The sequence below is a fragment of the Semicossyphus pulcher genome, unplaced genomic scaffold (genome assembly GCF_022749685.1).
Source record: "Semicossyphus pulcher isolate SPU_LCO1_2020_fin unplaced genomic scaffold, fSemPul1.0.p SCAF_16, whole genome shotgun sequence".
NCBI lineage: Eukaryota > Metazoa > Chordata > Actinopteri > Labriformes > Labridae > Semicossyphus > Semicossyphus pulcher.
This window is the reverse complement of record NW_027211670.1, coordinates 16,189,314-16,202,372: the sequence shown is the minus strand read 5'-3', so window position 1 is coordinate 16,202,372 and position 13,059 is coordinate 16,189,314. Positions and strand designations below refer to the sequence as shown.

General features: G+C 45.4%; 1 protein-coding gene across 16 annotated transcripts in view; it reads left to right on the top strand.

The window, feature by feature from the left end:
* The window catches only part of tcf7l2 (transcription factor 7 like 2), an 87,228-nt gene that overhangs the window by 56,999 nt on the left and 17,170 nt on the right, over positions 1–13,059 (top strand). The gene's annotated exons all lie outside the window — the stretch shown is intronic.

Below are 13,059 nucleotides of genomic sequence, written 5' to 3'. Positions count from 1 at the left end.
CGAGGCTGCTAAAAATACTGCATCCATAATGAAGCGACGCCGTGTCATTTACGTTGAACCCTCATTTATTTTTTTTTGCACACTTTTCACAAACAGCTGCGCTGCAGAATCGGCATTCGTGTTTATTTGATTTATCACGTAATCCCTTTTCTTTCTCATCAAACAGAATTAAGTTGCAAAACGTCAAAACAATTGTCAGGAAAAAAAATGGCTGCGTGTTGCTCGCTGACTTGTCACGGCAACACGGCGCTGCGTTTTTCTAATTCCACCAGTTTCTTTTTTTCTTTTTTTCGCCGGCGCATCACTCTTAAACGCCACCCACTCTGAATCTCTCCCAACGAAATAAATGAGGGGGGAGATAAGCACACATTAAATGTTTAACTGTCTCGCATTTGTCATCTGTTTTACCCCTCTTAATTAAACAGACGCAGCTTAGCCCCGGCACTCCAAGTGCAGACACACACAAACGCACGCACACACACCCTGCCTGTGAGCACTGGAGCCTGAGCGCAAACACTGTCCTGCCGATGATTAATTTAGCCGTTAATATTTATTTAGCTCTGTCTTGCTAAGTTAGCAGCTCAGTGGAGGGTGAAGCTCGGGTTTTATTTTGAAAAAAAGTGTTTATTTTTTTTGACATTTATCCCATGATGGTTTTATTTTGAAAAAACAGAAGCATTCTGTGCAGCGGCTGTGATTTGTGTCTGCTTCAGTGTATTATAGTGATACGGCGCATGTTGAAAACATTAACTACTACCTCCACCCAGTGGCACAAAGTGAAAAAAAGGCAGGTGTGATTGGCAGCGCACAGTATTTAATGTAGTGGGAAGACTTGCCTTAAGCGAAGAGGGGGATGTATTCAGCACACAATAGTGCTGCTATCTCGCTCTCTGCATTGTCTCTCTCATCGCCGACCTTATTACATGCCGTATTTGGCATGAAGAATCCCCTTCTTATCGGCACTGAATTTTAATGCCACTACGCTTAGATGGCCGCCTTATTCTAGCACTTGTTTTGACATCATATTGCATTTTTTCTGCGTCTGTGTGTGTGTGTGTGTGTGTGTGTGTGTGTGTTGGTTTATTATTTCTCCCAGAATCAGAAAAGGAGATCTGTCTGCACCACTTGCTGACTGTTCTGTTAAATTGTGATGCTTTGCCGGTTCTTGGGGCAGCGGCAGACGTGTTTAAAAAAAAAAAAAAAAAAAGGGGGTAAAAAAGAGAGCTAGAAGAACCGGGCCCGGGGTGAGCGGGAGAAAAGAGGAGAGTCGAATTGGGGAGTTCTCCTCTCTTGAAGCCCCCTCTCCAGATCGGAGGAGCAGAGCGGGGATCAAAGTGGCTTGTTTTATGTGGCTGGTGCGACACTTTGAAGTCCCCGAGTCACCTACAGCACTCACTTCATCAAGTTCACTAGTGTCTTAATAGCAGATCAATAAGTTTCAAAGTCAGAGAGTTAATTTGATACCAGCGCTGATGTGATCACGCTGGGCCACAGAGCCGCTCCCTCTCGTCTCCCTCTTCCCCCGTCTCTCCTCCTCACCTAGATTGGACCTGTTTTAGGCTCTCAGCTTGAATTAAGCCGCGCCGGGGTTCTGTGTTCGCTGCCTGTTCTCATAGACATGAGCGCTTATTTAGAGCCTGCGTTGGTGGCACAACAATTACAAGATCATTTGTTTAATTAGAGGTTGATTTACAGAATGCCTTTGCAGAGAGCAGAATTTTAGGAACTATATTTAAGATGTATATTTGAATAAAAAAAAGGCATTATTTATTAATGTGCTTTTTACCATTTGAGCTGCAGTGCAGATATTTTTTTTCTCTGATATTTTTAGCTTCAAATTATGTATTTGTTCTGTCTCCAAATAATTATTAAAAGGCTCTAATTAAAGGGATAAAATGTCTTAATTTACTTTTGATTCAATCCAGTTAAATTAAATTATATTATCTTTCTTTACTGCTGAATTGGAGCCGATAGAATTTACTGGACATCTTATTTTGAAAATATACATTTTAAATTTGACTATAAAATTATAATAATCCACATTTAACAAAGGAAACTTAATTAATAAATTATTATCCAGTTCTGTAAAAGTTTTCAATGTAAACAGAGCCGGGGGAAAAAACGACGGCGATGCCGACGGCTTTTGGAGATTTGTTGGAATCAGGAAAACGGAGCGCTTTCTTATGCGCGCTTTTCACTCCAGAAAAAGGCAGCACCATCTGTATTTGGTTCCGTGAGTCGCCCGGGCTGGATCAGCACCTGGAGAACAAAAGCCCAATTTAGTATGTTCATCTAAGGGTTGCTAATGGTATTATGGAGCCGGCAGGGTGGTCGGCAGGGGCCCGGCGCTCCAAGGTGAGCCCGCAGCTTGACCCCCGCACTCACACCAATTCACCGGGCTGCTGGCATTAGTGCCCCACATCTGCCATTTTTTTTGTGCGACCCCCTCAAATACTTTCCCCTTTATTTTACAGCTGCATAGAAAATAGAAAATACGTTTTTAATTCGACCCAAATAAGATTTAAAATCGTCCGCTTCTCCGACGGAAATCGTCGAGCGGGGAGAAAATATAAGTGCAGGAGAGAAAGGGATGCTGCGTTTGAAATTCAGCTCTGTGTTTGTGAGAAAAGAGGAAAGTATTTGCTTTTGAAAAACATGCAAAAGATCCGCAGACGCTTTGTGTGCAGAGGAGTGAAGAAGATGGCATGTCATCTGCTTAATTTTTCAAGACAGGTACTGGTAGGAACGCTTTTGTTTCAGGGAGAAATTACAGATTTAAGAGGGCTTTTATTTTTTAAAACATTCCAGAAACTGAAAAATTTATTGTGATAATTGTTTAGAAGGAATCTGAAATTGTGCATTGTGACATATTTGATGACAGTTTGGCAAATTGTGCAGAGAGCCGTGTTTGACAGAGCCGCGCTTCCCCGGTGTGAGGCTGTTTCTGTGGGAAGCGGGTGGCGGAGCTCCTGGATGGAGCTGAAACGCTGCTGCAGCGGGTGGTGCTGATGGAGGCTGCCTGTGTGGTCCTCAGCGGTCGGTGCTCCGCCGGGCTCTGCATAGAGAGAGAGAGAGAGAGAGTGCTGGAGGTCCCGGGTTTTTTAATGAATGTTTCATGTTAAATTTAGCGTCGGCGTCGCTCACGCTGCAGCGCTTTTACGTCTTATTTCTCCGACAAAAGGTGAAAAATGGAGTGAAAGATCGTGTTGTAAGAAAGGAAATGAAGGAGAATTAATCCGTTATATTTCTTCAAAAGAAAAAAAAAAGATCTTTTGATTTAAATTTGCCGTCATCAAAATAATTTAGTAATTTCAATCCCTGAAAAATGGTTAAAATTACGAGTGAAAATATTTCTATATTCCTCCTTTTTTCTCGAGCTTCCTGCTGTTCGTGCACCGTGAAATCTTGCTTCATTAAAAGTGTATTAATCTGGTCTCGTCTCATGGGAGGTACCTTAAGATGATGCTGTGTCTTTTTCTTTAAATTGTTGGAGGAAAAAAAAAAAAAAATCTTCCAGATTTGGTCCCTGTCAGTCAGAAATAATTGTGTGCTTAATCTTGTCCCTGATGGATGACTTGGAGTTCAGCAATGGGCCAGCTCCAATGACAAATACAATATTAATATTCATTAACTGCTTTGACAATGCTAATTTTGATGCAGTAGTAAAGGGCCTTCCAAAGTTAGCGGCCAAAGCATCAGAGCTGAGCAAGGTGGCAAGATAATTTGTGCTGCTTTGCTGAGCTGAAGGCTTTTAAAGTCTTAAGCAGGGGGAAAAAAAGGCTAGGTACCACAAACAAAATAAAAGAGAAAGGGAAAAAGTTCAGACGCATTGGAAACCAGGACTGTGGAAGTAATACGATCAAGAGACGGCTACAAAAATTTGACACCTCCAATGCTGCATCTTTGAGCAAATATTTTTTTTATTTCAACAAAAAAACCTTGCAACAAAAAAGGAGCACAACATGGTAAGTCAGCACATTCTCGTTTTTTTGTTTAATCTTTTTGATCTTTTCAATTATCGCTATTTGAAGATCAATAGTCATTTTTTTCTGCTGTGGTTAAAAGGCTCACAGCGGTGGTATAGTGGATGGTCGGATCACGGCTTTAAGAGTGGGCTTCCTCTCTTCAAGCCACCAGTTGGCCGGGTTGAATTTTTCTAATGCCAGCTCTCCTGAAAACAAGGCTTGTATCCATTTATTGCTATTTTTTCTGCTATTGTTTTAACTGCTGTTGTTGGCTTGTTGTGTGGCAGGTTCTGACTTTGGAGTTTTGGGGTTCCTTTTCCCCCTCTCAGTTGTCTTAAGAGAGTTCACGCTGCCGAGAGTTTGCGGTGCAAAAGCTGCTCTACAGTGTCGCGCTCTTTTGGTGATAAATGTCTGTTTTTTTGGCTTTTGTTTGGCTGTTTTTTTTCCGGGGGTTCCTACGTGAAAAATGGGTGCTACCGACGGGCAGGACTGACACCCTTTGCCCCGGATCGGAATGCTCACCTTTTTTTTTTCTCCTCTCACTTTTTCCGCCGTGCGTTTGTGTTTTTGCATTTAATTTAGTGTGACTAGCGGTGAATGGAGCGTGGCTAGTTTTTGGGGATTAATGACATGACGAGAGACACCCCGCTGCTTGAGTTTAGCCAAGTTAGGGCAACTCCTATAGACGGCACTCCACTACCTTTATGTCTGCCAAGCCCGCTGAATGAAAGCCTCTCTTCTTTCTCTCCCTCTTTTTTTTGTTGTTCTTTCAACTTATCAAAGAAAGAGAGATGGACACAAAAGAGCTTATTAGGGGGGATATGAAGATGGGCGAGGGGGGAAAGAAAAGAGGGAGTCCCGGTCAGACGCGGAGAGGAGCAGCGCAGCCTGAGTGTGCGTTTGAATGCGTGAGGGGGCTGAGAGTGAACAGTCGGCTCCGGCCACCCGCTCCCGGTCCCTCTCTCCGCTCTGGGACCCGAAGGGGCTGCCCGTCCTAAGTCGCTCCAGCGTACCTTGGCTCCTCCGGCCGCTTCTCTTATCGGCTTAACCCATCGGGCGTTAGCGAGGGGGGCTGCCGTAGATGAGGTGCTGCCCCCCAGTGGATTAGTGGCTGACATGGTGGTGGGAGTCTGCTTGGAGTCTGTGCACTACCACGAGTGCCAGCATGCTTGTTTTAACCAGGAACCGAGCAGCATCCCAAATACAGCTCTTTTAAATGGTAAGACTTTTCAACATTTTAATTACAGCTCTGCTTTATTTTCTGCTGCTTGTTTGCCTTTAAATATAATGTGTAGATTGGATTTATTCATTGGATATTTTTCTGGGCTCCGTTTGGCAATTTATAACACTTATGTTGCTAAGTGACAGATTGACAATTTGGATAATGAAAGGCAGTGTTTGATTGCTTTGTCCTGACAGCCTGACAGGGGTGTATTATTCTATAAGACATCAAACTAAATATGATTATTGTTTATTTTATTGTGAAATGCTGTTGCTTTAAATCTAATTAATAAATGGCATTATTTATATTGAGGCAATTTAAAATATTACATGCTGTAATAACATTTAGATTTAAGGCGTTTTTATCGCACGTCTCATCTGTTCTGCTTCTCTGCGTGTGTTATTGTTAATAAACCACGCTCAATATTTATTATAACTCATCTGTTATTTTTCATTAAATATGACTTTTGTAAATAACACACCATAATTATTACAGTGAATGCAAAAAGAAGAGAGGCAGTATTTTCTCTTTGCTGTTTTTTTGACGCATTGTTTGAATTTATGTGGAGGAATAATGAGTTTCTAAAGGTCAGAGGCCGTTCCGTTCGCTTGTTTTGTCAAAGTTTTTGTTCATTTTTTTTTTTGTATCGCACACTTTCGGGGTCTCGTGCGAACAATCCCAGACAGTACAGAGGGATAGAGTATTTTTTTTCTTCCCCCCTGTGCGCTCTTGTGTCGTGGCGCTGATGCCATTGTGGCCGGGTGATTGGGAGCTGTCCATCACTCGCCGGTGAACTGGCAGTTTACTTAAGAAAGTGCATGTGGGACAAAAGGAGATGGCAGGAGCGTGGCAGGCCGGCTGAATGGAGGGAGGGCAGGCAATTAGCCGCCGCCTTGTCGGGGCTCTTTTACTTGTCAAGCCGGAGCCCCCCGCGCTATTGTCCGAGCTGTGTAAAGGACATTCCCAGGGCTTTGTTTTGGCTTTAAGGGCCTCGGGACTGCCTGCTGCAGGCCAGGGGAAGAGCCGGCTCCTCACAGGGACAGAGGCGCTGAGCGAGGGCAGGAGAGGGAGGAGAAGTCTGTGAGTTTGAAGCAGCTAACAATAAAAATACAGCTTTTTGCTTTTATGACCTCTCTTTTATTTTTCTAACATTTCAAAATTTTTCCTTTTTTAAAAAATATATATTCCCCTCTTTAATAACCTCCTCAGATTTTAAATTAAAAATATATTGGATTTAAACGTACGAAGATGGAAATAATTTTCCCTATAAATATTTAATTTGTCACGGTCATTAGTCAGGTTCAGGTTGTTAGAGGTTATTAAAGGTAATTAAAGGATGACAAGCCTAGTTAATTATAGATTGTAACAGTGGAGATTATACTGACATTTACAGACTGTTTATTGTGTCATTGTTTAACAATTGAAGTAAAAAAAAAAAAAAAAAAATTGTATTAATTTTAGGGTCTTTAAAAATGTTTTTTTCACGTTTTTTATTGTATAAAAAATTGCATAATAATTATTTAATATGGGGGAAAAAGGATTTTGGCCATTTTAGGGGTAAAACATTTTTTAAAATCAAGTCAACATTTTTTTTAAATTTGTTTTTATTTACACATTTTTTCTGAGACAGTGTGTCAAATTTAAGCGACATATTTCCTAAAACGTGACATTTAAACTCGTATTTGACGGAATGCCCCTTTAATGCAGCTTGTTTGTGTTGCAGTAATAATGGATTTGAAGGTGAAATAGTTTAAAGATGGGGAGAAGAGGGGCGGCGAGGAGAGGAGGGGGTGTTGAGGCCTTGTTCACATGAACCTTGAATGGCGGCGGAGTTGTGGGGGGGGGGGGGTGGAGGAAAGAGATGAATTCTTCTCCACTCTAAGGTATTGTTTAGAAAAAAGGGGTAGAGAAAGAAAAAGGAATGCGACGAAAGGTGCCACGTCCATGTCAGAGTGAAGACTCTCTCCCCCCCCGGAAAGTGTGTATGAAGAGGGGACTGTCAGCATCACACGCAGAAAGTGACTGTTGGCCACACTTTGCTGAGCCTGCCCTCCCTTTGTGGATGTTGTTGTGTCTTGTTCCTTTATTTTTTTTTTTCCCCTCCTTTTTTCTATCTCTCTCTCCCTCTCCTGCTCTCTCCTCTTTGTCTCCATCTCTCGCCTTGCTCGCTTTACCTTGTAGCCAAAGCTTTTCAAGCTGCCAGTTCGTCTCTGGGCATCCTGGAGGCACAGCAGAGCCCACACACATACACACACATCCTCTAAGAAACACATACACAGACCCAACATACAGCAGGGATTTGGGTAATAACTGATTTTTTTTTTTTGCCGTGTGTGTGTGTGTTTGTGAGTATATATTTTTTCTGGAGTATAGCTTGTGGGAAGACGGCTGCTGCAGTGCTGAAAAGCTGCTCACAGTAATTTTTCCTTCTCTCAGTCTGCCGCTTCTTCTACTTCTTCTTGTCACCGGCATCTAAACTTTCACTGAGAAAGAAGAGGAGACTGCTGGCCGCTAAGAGCGAAGGCTTCTGTGGTTAGAGTGAGGGATTTTGGGAGATTTTTTTTAGTGGATGTGGGTGGGTTGGGAGGTTTGTGGTGACTGCGTGTGTGTGTTCATGGGAGAAAGCTAGGCCTCAAACTGACGCCTCAAGAGATACACGCTCTAGTGTCAAAAACCTAAAGGGGAACAATGGTCAGCCGGCCGCGGCAAAGAGAGGGGGGACGATAAACACAAACGCACTCACACCACACATGCCCAGCAACACACTCGCACGCAGTGGAGGAAGGAGCCAAAGCAGAAACAGACAAAGAAGGAGGAGAAGAAGAAGTGGAGGAGAGAAGCGGCCAAGACAAGCAAAAGGGCTTCTCCCCGGCGTAGGGAGAGGGAAGGAGGAGACGGGGGGGCCAGGTGGAAGGAGGAGAAGGAGGAGGAGGAGACGGGGGCGGGGGTGGGACTGAAGGGGTCATGTACCCGCGGGATGGAGCTCCAGCCGGGCCGGAGGAGACGGGAGCCAAGGCAGGAGTCCTGGGCCCCGGGCTCTCGCTCCTCCAGCAGGTGGGCTGCTGGCACCTCAATCTGAGCAGCTGGGTGAGTAACGCAGCACTGCTCCCCTGCTTCTTCACTGTCTCTGCTTTTTTCTTACGTCTGACGGCTTTTAGCTTTATTCTGACAGGTTGTTGTTGTTGTGGTGGTGCAGGTTGGTGTCGTAAAGGGAGGGGCGGGTGGGTGTTTGGGTTGAGAGAGTGGCGGTCAGTTGATTGTATGTGTAAAAAATAGAGAACGTTAGCGTCTGCGCATGCTAAGTGCAGTTAACGTGCATGCTAATTGCTAACGATTGATGCTCCACTGACTTTCCTTAATGTCAAACACTTGTTTTTGATGCTCTTAACTTGAGGCCTAAATAATAAATACGATAAAAAAGTGCATCCACATCCAGATTAATTAAAAAACGACATTTTCAGAAGCATCATCTTCTCTCGAGAGGAATATTATTTACTCGACAAAAACACGATTGGATGGAGCTCATGTCTTAACCATGACATGTAAAATAAGATTTCAATAACCTCGCAGATTAACATATCCCTTTGTTAATGTTGCCATCCAATTCAAATTCTTAATTGCCCGGCTTTCAACTGAAATTCTGAGGGGCTGATTGCATTTCAAAAGGCAGAATTCAGCGTGGCTCTTAACACTGTGATACAATATCACCTCTCAGAGAAGCCCCCTCTAACTCAGGTATGTATGAGAGCTCAAGAGGGCTGTTTACATTGAAAAGAAAAAGCTCCCAACGCACGTGCGTCTAAGAGGCGATTTGTCTTCACTAGAATACAACAGTTCCACCAAATACCACTTCATATTTAAGCTATTTGTGCGCACTTTTATTTATCTGTGACATGTCAGAACATGTCCTTTCTGCGATTCCATTTGATGTGCCGACTATCAAAGATGGGAAGCGAAAATAAATGGTGACGAACGACTTGAGTGCGAGCGAAGAAGAGAGCAGGAGGAAGGGGAGCAAAGGCTCTGGCCCACATAATATTTTTGTTCAGCACTCTGATCAAGCAGCCGGCATGTCACTGCAGCAAAGTGAATAGATTAACTTTTAAATATACTGTGGTCTCGGGGGCCCCTTGCCCTCAGAGACGCATCTTCTCAGCGAGAGAGAGAAAACTGATCAACACCTCCATATCTGCTTTTTAAATCCTTTTGCTCCTCCTTACAATTCCCAGGTTTCCTAATATTGTGGAGTTTTTTTTATTTAATTCTCCGATGATTAACCAAGAAATGTGATTTGTGAAATGCTTTTTAATCAGCGTGCTGTGCTGCAGGATCGTGGCTGTGATAAGCCTTTAATTTGTAGGAGCATTTCATATTCCATTGGCGTTAATCTCTCGGTATTCCTTTAGATTGTCTGCTTGAATCTGAGGACTGATTTGACTCTGTGTGTGTGTGTCTGAATGTTGGTATGATATTTGCAAGGAGATGAAGATGGAAGCCTGGAGGGGGCACTCTGCACCTCCCAAAGGAAAACAGCATTCATGTGTGTAAACAGATTCCAACAGGACGACACTGAGCGGTACCAGATGATTCATTAGATCGGTGGCAGCACAGTTTGTACTTTTTGTTGTGCTCAAATCAAATACTCGCACGCACATACAAATTACTCTTCCTTGACACTTCCCAGTGTGTGTGTGTGTTTTGTGCGTGGTGTCACTCCATGTGCCTTGGATGTGGGCCACTTGCACGCTCTGGGAGAGGCTCAGGGCGCTCTGGCAGCTTTTTTTTTCTGCTTGCTTTGGAATTTGGAGGCCTGAGAGGACCCCAATCCATCACGGCTCTGTCATCCCCTCATCTCACTCCTCTCTTCCCGTCCCCTGCCCCGGCCCTCACTACAGCTCATTAGCGCCCCGCAAGCTGTTGTGACAACTCATCATATCATGACATAAAGCAGAGAGACAGAGGCTCGAGCGTCCCCCCCCCCCACCCCGACCCCCTGGGCCCCGCAAGGTCGCCACCTTCACATTTAGGGCTCAAATTGGCCCTGCGAGGTGCCACCAGGCGGAAATGCAAGGCCAACAGCTTTTTCCTGTCCGGGCCTCCACCTCTATGTCTCCCTCCCTTTGTCTCACTCCGTCCTGCTGTCACTTTCTCACCCCCTCTGCCTTCTCCTGTACCCCCCTCCCTCCCTCCTTCCCCTCTCCATCCCCAGAGGTCGGACTTGAAGCAGCTCATTCAGTTGTCCACTTCCAAGAGGCTCTTTTCACACGCTGGCGGAACAGCGTTAGTCATCAGCATATGTGGGAAATATTTTACCCTTGAGATAGCTTTCTTGTCACACCAGCAAAAAGTTTCAAAGTTTTATTGTTAGAAGTTTTAAAGACGGAAGAAATTGTGCCAATTGTTGGCCAACTCTGGCTAAATGAGCAGGTGTTTTAAGGACGCAGCGATTAATTCCGGCGTCTTTTCCTTTAAGCATATGAGCCTTGAGAGAAGAATAGAATAAATAGAGTCAAAGGAGTATCAGTAGCATAACCAGAGGAGGCAAATACTGCTTGTTTTTGTCTGCTGTACTTCAGTGTGCTGCCCGGCCTTCCTCAGCAGCAGGCGCCGTATGTGTCCTGGACGTGAGAAAGTCAATGTGCTCATTGATCTTCGAACAAGAGTGTGCTCTTAAAAATTTTTTTTCCTGCGGGGTCTTTTGAATCTCTTTTTTTAAAGGCGTGAAAAACCTGGTCATCATGACTACAGAGCGGCGTGCCTGTTTTGTCTTCTGCTATATTTGTTTGTTGTAATGATGGAGGTGGGTGAGAAGGATGCAAGTCAGCGGGGGTGTAAGGGGCAGGAAATGTTCTTTCTTTTCCCCTGGCTTTTGTGGAGCAGGGAGAGTAAAGCCTCCCACGTTGCCTGCTTTTGTTTCTCAGGCGCTCTATGGGCGGCTCTGAAGCAACCCAGCAGCCTGCCAGACGAGTCCTGGGCTTGTTTTGTCCCACAGTGGCCACAGGGCAGGTGCTGGGCCTTCTTGTTCCGCGGGGACCACCGGGTGCTAGCTTGACGTCAGTGGATGCTGAGGAGGGTAGTTGATTGAAGACAGGAAGTCAGCTGACCATGCCTGCAGGAATTCTTGGATTTGCTCATGTCAGCATAGATCCCCAAAAAAGAGACCTCTAAGGAATGTTTATGACAATCTCCTGGACTCTTTTTCCTACCAGAACTTGTGCCTGGTTTCTTCACATTCAGCCTCTTTCTGTAGCAGACTGAGGCGATTGTGGAGGCAGCAGTCAGTCCAGTTGCCTCGCTTTGGGCCTTTTCAGGATGGCAAAAAAGAAAAGAGCACACTCTTAGACCACAAGTGACTGTGATGTAAATCGGCTGCCTTCTAGCTCTCTCGCCGTCTCTCTCAGGCCCATACACACCCTCTCTAACACCCTGTGTCTAAATGTGGACTCAGTGGATGGGCATTTTGAACTGTCTTCTCAATGGCCGGGGCCCCTGGACAAAAGAACTCATTTAAATGGCCACTAAAGCTTTTCAGCACGGAGAGATGAAGAATTGACAACATTCTTTCACATCATTACCCCGAGGGAGGAGCGGGGAGTCGCGAAGGAGGAGGTTAGGAGGTGAGAGATAGGGAGGGAGGGGGGGGGCGAGAGGAAAAGAGGGAGACAGAGGCCATCTTCTAGTCAGAACCTCCATCCTCTTCCAGTTTCTGTTCTTCATCCCTCTTTTCTCCATGTGCAGATCAGATCGGGAACGAGGACCGCCTCGGTTTTTTTTTTTAACGAACCCAATCCCCCCCCCCCCCCCCCTCCTTCCACACAAACACATACACCCCCCCCCAACCCCTCTCTCTCTCTCCTTCTCCCCTCCATAGCCTTTCAGCTCAGGGCTGTGAATGAGTCCCAGGAGTCTCTCTGCCTCCCTGGAGTTCTGCTGGGGTTCATTAATCTTTCATTGGGACCATGGCAATAGGGAATGCCTCGTCTCCCTGCTCCCCCCCCCCCCCACACACACACACTTTCCGCTCCTCTCCTCCACCACCGCCACGACAGAATGGAGGCCTAGAAGGCCGGGATTGTACGGACGATACAGTCGGACAGCTTGAGCTACGCAGGAAAAATCTTTTGGGTGTTTAAGAGTCGATTAGCGCTTACTCACGTTTGTCTGGCGTTCAGCCTACAGCTTTGTATCGTCAATGAGCATCATATGTATGCATGCCCCCCCCCTTCCAAACATCTAGTCCCATTAATGTTTTTCAAAGTCAGTTGCAAATGTGCCACAGAGGAGCTGTTTTTTCTTCTCTTTCCTGCACGGGTTAAAGTCGCTAATGAGGGTGTGTGGCCTCAGAGAGAGCACATACGTCAAACAGAAACACACACACACACACAAGCAGTTCGGTGTCTCCCTCCTCACCCCCCTCCCCTCCCCTCCTCCTGAACATATCATCCATGTTATGATAAGCCTGATTAGTGCTGCTTCTTTGACTGCTGAGGGCAGGATAAGGATGTGTGGGTAAAGAGGCGAGAGCAGCCTCTTCCACCGGTCTAATCTACAGCACAGCTCTAATCTGGTTATCTCGTGGTCGGAGGGGACTGTGTGTGCGTGTGTGTGTGTCTGTCTCGGCCCCGGCACCCGACGAGAGAGGGGGCTGAGCTCCGGTTAACGCAGGGGCCCACGGCAGCACACCCCTAAAGCTCCACTGTAATCTTTGGGTAATTGAAAAAAAAGGGGGCCTGCACCACTTAGGAGCACAAAGAGAAGATTACATAGCTAAAACTAATTTGGCAAAAATGCAGAAATGGATTTTCAGCCCCACCTCCTCTCCGCTAACCCTTTTATTACAATACACCCCTTACTCTCCGTGAACCACGGGGG